The sequence below is a fragment of the Crocodylus porosus genome, unplaced genomic scaffold, assembly GCF_001723895.1.
Source record: "Crocodylus porosus isolate Cpor-Errol unplaced genomic scaffold, CroPor_comp1, whole genome shotgun sequence".
In the NCBI taxonomy this organism is placed as follows: domain Eukaryota; kingdom Metazoa; phylum Chordata; order Crocodylia; family Crocodylidae; genus Crocodylus; species Crocodylus porosus.
In genome coordinates this window covers 13,348,980-13,357,454 of record NW_017728913.1, presented here as the reverse complement: position 1 = coordinate 13,357,454, position 8,475 = coordinate 13,348,980, and positions in this window count along the sequence as shown.

The following is an 8,475-nucleotide window of genomic DNA, read 5'->3' as shown; positions in this document are numbered from 1 at the left end:
TGCAGGTGTTCAGAGGGCTCAAATCTGCCAAAAAAAGGCATGCCCAGTTTTAATTTAGTTCACCTACGTAGGTGCACTAACTTAGAAAGCAGGTTGACCCAGTCTAGGAAAGGGTTAACCTGATCTTGCAAATGCCTGTGTGACCGTCGGGCTAGAGGAGGGGGAGGGAGAACCCCCTTTGGAACTGCGGCACGGTGGAAGGGTGGCGCTATTCCCCTAGGTCCGGAGCAGATGTAGGGTAATCAGGTCCCCGCCCTGGTTCTCGCCCGCCACGACTTGTTGTAAGGTTCAGTGGGACGGCTCCTGATTCTCCGTAGCCCGGGATCCCCGACGGTCACGTTGCGGGGCTCCACCACCCCTTAACACCCCGGCCTCACGCCCCCTTGGGTCTCCTGTAGGCGAGACCCCGGCCCTCGCCCGGGCTTTCCCGGTGATGCTCCTCACCGGATCCCTTGCCCGGGGGGAGAAACTTAGCCGGCTGGCATCCCAGCTTTCGACCTGGGTCCTCCGGGGGATCCTCCCTTCCGGGCTCTGGACCGCTGGTGTCCGGCGTCGGTCCAGGCACTTATGGTGCCTCGTCGGTGCCCTCCCAGGCCCCCGCGCCAGCTCCCAACCTGTAAACTCCGGGTGCAGGCGGGACGCAGTACTCCCCGTCACTGGAATCCTCGTCTTCCGGGCCAACCCGCCACTCCCCGCTCAGGGTTCGGGGTCCGGCTGCCGCCGCTGTCCTTCCCCCCAGTGGGGTAAGCGGCCACTCCCCATCGGGGTCCGCGCTTCCGCCTGGTGCGGGTCCCCCTGCCGTCTCTCCTTCTGGAGCCCCTGTCTCCGCGGCAGTGAGTCCCCGCTTCGGACTCCTGCCGCGTCTGTTCCGGCCGGCTGTTTTTATTGCCGGCTCCCGGCCACCGGCACGGGCACCGGCTTCCGGCAAAAACAAGCGGCGGATGTCCCGCTCGGGCTCCGCCGTCTCCACGGGCGAGCCCCGCCCCGTCCCCCCGGGACAGCCTGCATGCATTCTTAGCCCAGCCTTTCACCCCAGCCCGAGAACTGTTTTTAATGTTCCTGACTGGGCTATGTTTAGCCCAGCAACCCCTCCCTGTGAACCCAGGCCTCCTTCCATCCTGAATTACTTGCACCAGTTTCCCTGCCAGCTCCTGGAAATGGTAAACATCTGTTCATGCCATTTCCAAAAGCAAAAAACTGCTGCAAGTGCCTGCCCCCAGTCTAGGTGGAGTACGCCACCTATCCCTAGACTTGGTGTGGCGGATACTTGTTCATACCCTCTGTCACCTTAGTGTGTCTGGTAAATGCAGCTCAGTGTTACACAATCACTATCAGTCAGCCTGGATTCAGAGGACCATCCTGGTAAAGAATTCTTGGTTTCTTTCTTTTGGGGAAGACTATCTGAATGAATCTATGTAAGAAATTATATATGTTTGCCTCAAATGTTAAACCAGAGAGAAAAATGAGACCTAATGCAAGACGGAGACTCAGAGCCCCCCCTACACATTCAGGTAAAGGCAGGATAAGTTATAATGTGTGATCAAAGCAATCATGCCTGTTGCCCTGCCACACTTGCATGGCAAGAGGTGTGACTGTGGGATTCAGTGTCAGATCCTATCGCATCTTATTGCCGATGTAAAGGAAGCCCAGGATTGAGGTCCTGGCTTCTCCTCGCCCTAGCTCCTGCTACCGTGAGCCCTGCAGCTGAGGAGACTCCTATCTGTGGTAGCACCTCATGAGCTCCCATGGATGGGAGTCTCATCAGTTTATGAGAATCCCATGGGGTGCTGCCATGGATAGGAGTCCCCTGACCTGTTGGACTCACAGCCACCGCAGCACGTGCTATTCCCCTGCGGCTGGGAGCCCCATCAGCTGACAAGGCTCTCAGCCAGGGTTCACAGCTATGCTGTATGTGCAAATTAAAGCTGGATAGTAACCATCTATAAAATCAATACAATTTTTCAGCTCTGACTTTATAGTTGGATAGACCTGTTTATTGTGTTGTGGTTAATTTGCACATGTAGCCAGGTTAAATTAATTGTGCAATTAACCCCATAACTGTGTAATACATGTAATGTGTAGAGAAGGCCTAACAGCTGACTTGCTGTTGTATACTAGAAGTGTCACAAATGCTGATTCTCTCTTTGTGTGCTGGGCTGCCTCACACAAAAGATGCATCAAATAGGTTCCTGCCTGAAAACTTACCTTCTAAAGCATTAATTTAACAGAAGCATGGGCTGAATATATACCAGAATGAAAAGTACACTGGTTACAGGTAAACGATTGCTTATTCACTTTAAAGGCATATATTGGATACTGCAGGCCAGTGAAGTACCTAAACAAATAACTACAGGCAGTAGGCCCAGATATCGCAATGTAGGTATGTTTTGTACTGTAGTACATATCTCTGATTGCTTTGTACAGAGCAAGTAGTACTTGTCATCTTTTATGAATAGCCATATTTCTGAGATGAATAATGTGTTGTTAATTTCTCTTTTTTTTAAGCACAGTGGTCTGGATTTTTCATTTACTTCCGTTATATGCAACCTTGGTCAAAATATTTTTCATTGAAAAATGTGACTTTAATTTTGGCAATTTTAAGAAAAATTTTCTTGAAATATTTGATTCTGATATTATAAGTGAAAATTGGATCAAGCTTTCAAAATCAGCATTGAATGCTTTTGCACAAAAATCCACTTTTCAGAAAGAAGTTTGAGAATTTTTTTGTAGTAGTTTACAACTGAAAATGATGCATTTCACACTCTACCAAAGATGAGCAGATTAACATTTCTCAAGATGTCCTTCAGTCACCTGCAACTGATTATGATTTAGCAGATGGAGGTTTATTCATATAAAACTCATGCAGTGGAGCAGAGAATCAGATCCAGTAGACACACTTGAACACTTCCAATACTGAATGGTAGAACACTGATATTCTTGATTTTGGATTCCGCTTATGTGATTAAACATATTAATAAATGCTATATCACTTTTTTTCAAATGTTTGATGAAGAGCCGTGCCTTCGTGTACGCAAAACCAGCTGTGCAAGCAGGGCTAGAAACAAACTGTTGATGCATGATCTTATTACTTTTCCCATCTTTCATTAGCACAGTGTTAAGGAGACTTCTCAGGTGTGACTAGCAGTATTGGAATGAAGTGCTACCAAAAAGATGAAATCTTGTTTGTACATGTAACAGGGAACTCCTGCTCCTGTTACTGGTAATGCTTGAGAGGGCAGGTAGTTAAGGGTAGCACCACAGGTGGACTGAGCCTGGGATGATGAAGACAGGCATATAATGACTGATTGGCTGCAACTGACTGGGGCTGCTGCACCCAGTGGTCAGGTGACTAGAAGGAGGCTGAGTTAGGGGATTTAAACTCAGCCTGGGACCATACAAAGGCAGTAGAGGGGAGACTAATCAAAATCACTAATCACATCAAAGTCACGGCCGGCAAGGAGGTGGGGGCGGTACAGGGAGACTAGGAGAAGGTAGAGCGTAAGTGGTGCTGACCCTACCTGCTTTACAGTACATTAAACAAGCAACCACTTGGCTGCTGACTTTTGACACTGTATACTATAATCATTTGCAATGATTTATACTGTAACATAGGGTTGTGACACAGACTAGTTCTGATTACTTAATATTACCAGTGAGCCGTAAAGTAAATATATCAGTCAAATGTTTTAGTGCTCTTAGGAGGATTTTATACACTAACATCTTGAAATCAATCACCTTTAAAAATGTGTAAAGAAGCATTAAAAAAAACTATGGGATATGCCATGGGATAGAACAGTTTCTTTTTTATCAACCTAAAGATACAGAGGAGGAAACAACTTTTCCCCCACTGTATCTTGGGGCTACACATTGTTTAATGTCTTTCCAGAACCCTGGTTCAACTTTTAGTCTTGTAGTAAGTTGGGGTTGCAGCTAGTCCTTTTTAATTAGGAAGGGGGCAGGGTGACTTCAAATAACAATGAGAATTAACCACTTGATTTCTTAATGTTTATGGAGAATATTTTAAAAGCAATATTTGGGGTATGGGTTTTGGGGGGCTTTGTTTTAAGGAAGTAACATTTATACTTAGAAGCTTGTGCTTGTTTCTGGAAAAGGACTTGAACAGGATGTTTGGATGGCCACGGAGGATTTTTTTACACTGAAATGGGTGCTCCTACATGAGACATTTGCTACACAGTAGACTAAGTAGTAGGTCTGTGCAAAATTTTGCTGGCTGTTTCATTTCAACGCTGTTTAGACTCATTTTGAGCTTGAAACAGCAAAACTGAAATGAAATGAGGGCAGTCAAAATGTTTCAAAATTTCTCGAATTTCGAAAAGTAAGGAGGGCTTGCCTGCTGGGAAACAGAAAGTAAGGAGTGGAGAGAAGGACTGCTCTCATATTGACTGTGTAGCTGGCCAGTGACTGTGGTCCTTCCCTGAGGTCCCTTCCAAGCCCAGTGCTCTGGGGGAGGAATGGAAACACAGCATAAAAGGCAGCATTGTTTGAACTGGCCTGCTTTCTCTCACCCATGTCATGAGTTTTGCTTGTCAGCATCTTGAGGTGCAGTTTCCCAGAAACCTCTAGATCTATGTCCTTGAACCTTGGCAGGTTTCATGGCCTCAGAAGGAGCTACCATCCCAGCAAGTTCCATTTGAATCAGGCAGGAACTGACAAAGTTATAGGAAGTTTTGTGGTTCCCCATTATAGCCCCTGGGTGAAATGTCGAAACAGTGAAACAGTTTTGACGAAACAAAATGGAACAGTGGTTTTGAAACAAAATGAAACTTGAAACAGAACATAGTCCCATCAAAATGGCAGTTGAAATGAAATGATGCTGTTTCGCCCAGCCCTACTAATTAGCTGTGCAGTAAACGTCATGCTTCTACATGAGTAGCAGAGGGAGGAGGGTGAATGACTTACCCAGCATCATACAGCAACTAGAAAGACAGCCTAGGACTACTGGCTTGATTCTGTGCTCAGTGCTTTAGTCTACTGTTAATTTAATACTAATTTGCATCTGCCTAAAGAGTATTTTTCAGGAAAAAAAAATATGGGGCAAAAGTTGGTACCTTTGACAGATGGATGGGTCCTTTTTGTGAACACCTGTGTAACAATAAAACACTTGGGGTGAATGACGGAGGACTTGTATGAGAGTTTATCCTAAAAAATGTTGGCTTATTTAATCCTACTGTACCAACTTTATCTCCTTATGTGCCCTCTATCATTAAAAACCTGTTCCTCAGACACTAAATATAATTAGGTTCCTAAAGAAGCAGACGGGATTCTGGAAGTGTTTTCAAAAGCACCTATTCATGTCTTACTGAGAGAGGCATTGCAGTGCAGCTCTGTACCCAGGGCAAACACGTAGTTCCTAGGGCAATGCCAGTGCAATCAGCCACTGCTGTGGCAATGGCTGCTTTACGTGCCTGAATATCTTGAGATTGAGATAGCCTGGGACAGTTCATTTGGTCTGGCTCACAGCTTTTGAAGACTCTTTTTCCTTCACCACCTTAAAGAAAAGGATAATCTTAAAAGATGCTGTAAAAGAGAGGAGATTGGGGGTATGGGAGGGGTGAAAAAGGGGAGGGTTAAATTGCATTCTGCCATTTTAAAATGTTTTTGGGATACAGTAAGTGGGCAGCAACTGCCAAGGAAGGAAACTGTTATAACCTCACATGCAAGAATTTGTTAATATCAAGCACAGGCAACTTGTGCCTCCTGAATTGGTGGGGGGGGGGGGCACCAATTGGTGACTGGGGGGGTCCTCCTATGGTCGATCACCAACTGGGGGGAAGAGTGGTCTACCACCGGCACTTTCAGTTTTGTGACTGGTGCTTCCAGGGGGTACATGACTGATCTCAGGGGGTGTACATGCACCCACATGCATACCCTGCGTGTCACCAATGATATCAAGTCAGATTTATTTAGAGGGAAAACAGATGTGTGATGTCTTTGAGTCTACAGTGTAAAATGAGCGCTGAGCACTGCCATCATTTCTCTAATAGACTATAGAATCTTTCATTTGACATGAGTAACTTATTACTGTCCTCCACCAAATCCTATTGCCAGTCAGTTAAATCAGGCTAGGTACAGACATTCCCAAGGCCCGAGGCAGAATCGAAGATGCTTGGTTTTCTGTAAGTGATGTAGTTCAGATCGATAGCAAATAGAACACACATTGTCCGGGGGGGCGGGAATCTTATTCTGGGTTCTGTCATTTTTAAACCCGCCTGTGTGCCAAACTTCTGTTCTGTTAGGGGTATAGACCAGTTTCCAATCACTTTACACTTTAACTGGTATATGTCTGTACCTGGCCTAAGAGTTTAACTGTACTCTGTCAGTAGTTAATGTAGTAAAACCTAGATTTTAAATTTCTGTAGTGTATAAGAATTGGGCCAGACCTGAAAAAGGACTGAATTAGGCACCAAAGTTGTGTTATTGAAAGGTGGTGCCCAGCTGCCACTTAAACCAGGAGGTGGACTCCAAATGTGCCACAGTTGGTTTTTGTTTTTTTCCAGATCTGGCCCTATTCTTATGCAGTACAAGTTTCTCAGTGCAGTTTCTTTGTGCATGTGAGCTCCCAATCGTGGGCTCAGAAGAAGTCTAGGACGCTCTATAAAATCAAGTCCCTTATTTATTCCGTTATCCCCTATAAACATGTACTTCGGATGCAGAAGTAAAGCTAGGCCACTGACAAGCTTTCATTTAGACAGCACTCAATCAAGGAGGATGTCAGTTTATGTCTACACAAGTAACAAAAACAAAACAAAATTTTTTTTAAATGATCTGGAATGAGTCTATCAATCACAATTTGAGGAAATTTTCCTTCTTTTTGATCCACATCAATCATTCAACAAATGTTTTTTCTTTTAAAACTCTAATCTCTTCTTTGCTTTGCCCAGCACATGGTCAGACTGTAGTCCTGATAATCCTTAATTTCTCTTAGATTTAAGATGATTTTGAGTTGCTCACATTCTGTTGACCTAGAGATCAGATTAGTTTGAGGCTATTTGAGTTCTTTTTCCATTTCAAGCTGTGAATATTCTCCTTCCAAATATTGTTACTACATTATATGCTGCTTTAAGTCACTTAAGACCATGAGAAGGAAGAAAAACCTCTTATTTATAGGAAGGTTGAATTTAGAATTATCTTAACCTAATTATTTTTCTAAAGCCAATGTTGAGCTCCATTGAATAATCTACATAACTTTTTATTTCTTTTTTCTTGTAAATATCCAATCAAAAAATTCCTGTGCAGAGTGCTGTGGAAGATGGTACTCTCTTCTTTAATCTGTTTTCCAAAACCACCATTAGCAAGGAATCTGTATGTATAATTTTGGAAGTGGTTAATTTATTATGAGAATCATGCACCATCAGTGCTGATTACTGAAAATGTCATGCATCAACAGTAAAGGTTTAATCCCTAATATTCAATGTTGCTTACTGGTTATGTTCTTTAAACACATTGGTGCCGGCTTTGAAATTTAAAAAGCCTATTTAAAAGATTAGTGTGCAACTTGCTTTGTGGAGGAACACTATCTGACTATTACCAAGTATACTACCCAGACTAAAAGGCTGAGCCCTTGAAGTCATTCCTCAGTGCCACATTTTTCTTCTAAAAACAAAACAAAACAAAACAAAACAAAAGCTTCTTAAAATCCAATATTAAATTATAGCACACAGTTATAAACACTTAAACCATCTTACTGCCTTGACTATTTTGCAACAATTTCCTCTTCTTCCTCCCCACCCTTCCGGGGATATGTAGCATTATTTTCATAAAACAGTTGCAAGTCCTGGCTCCTTTAATTGCACTGTTTATTGTCACATATTGTTCAATAGAAATAAGACTGTCTGCCTGGTTTATATATTGGTGTCAGTGTTGCAGTGGATTTGCTGCATTATGGTGTCCAGATAAGGCAGGCAGACAAGTAGATTAACCCATATTTCACTGGTACTGTTCTGTATTTCAGCAGTGCTAAAGAAATCTGGTTGGAAGTATTTCAACAAAATAACTCTTTATTGTGGAAAAGCCAATTTGGAAACATGTCATATCTGATGAATAATTGGCTACAGAGTCTAACTGCCCTAAGATCAGAGACTGCATGCTTTGGACTCAAACCAAATTCTTGGGAAAAAAGTGAAATTTCCTGAAACTGGAAGCCACGTTCTTTTGGCCCACTGTAGTATATTTTATGAATCTGGCTTCTCAAGCTTTTTGCAGTAGGTATTTTATTAGTTTGCCACCCCGTCCTATCAATCAATTAGATTGGGGATTATGGATTATGGGCATGGGGTGACTACATTATCCAAACCCATACTGAACTGCAAATAGCTTAAACTCATTTCCAATAAGTTGTGGTCTATTGAAAGATGTTACTGCATCCAATATTTCATAGATTTCATAGATTTCATAGACATTAGGGCTGGAAGGGACCTCGGGAGATCATCGAGTCCAGCCCCCTGCCCAAAGGGC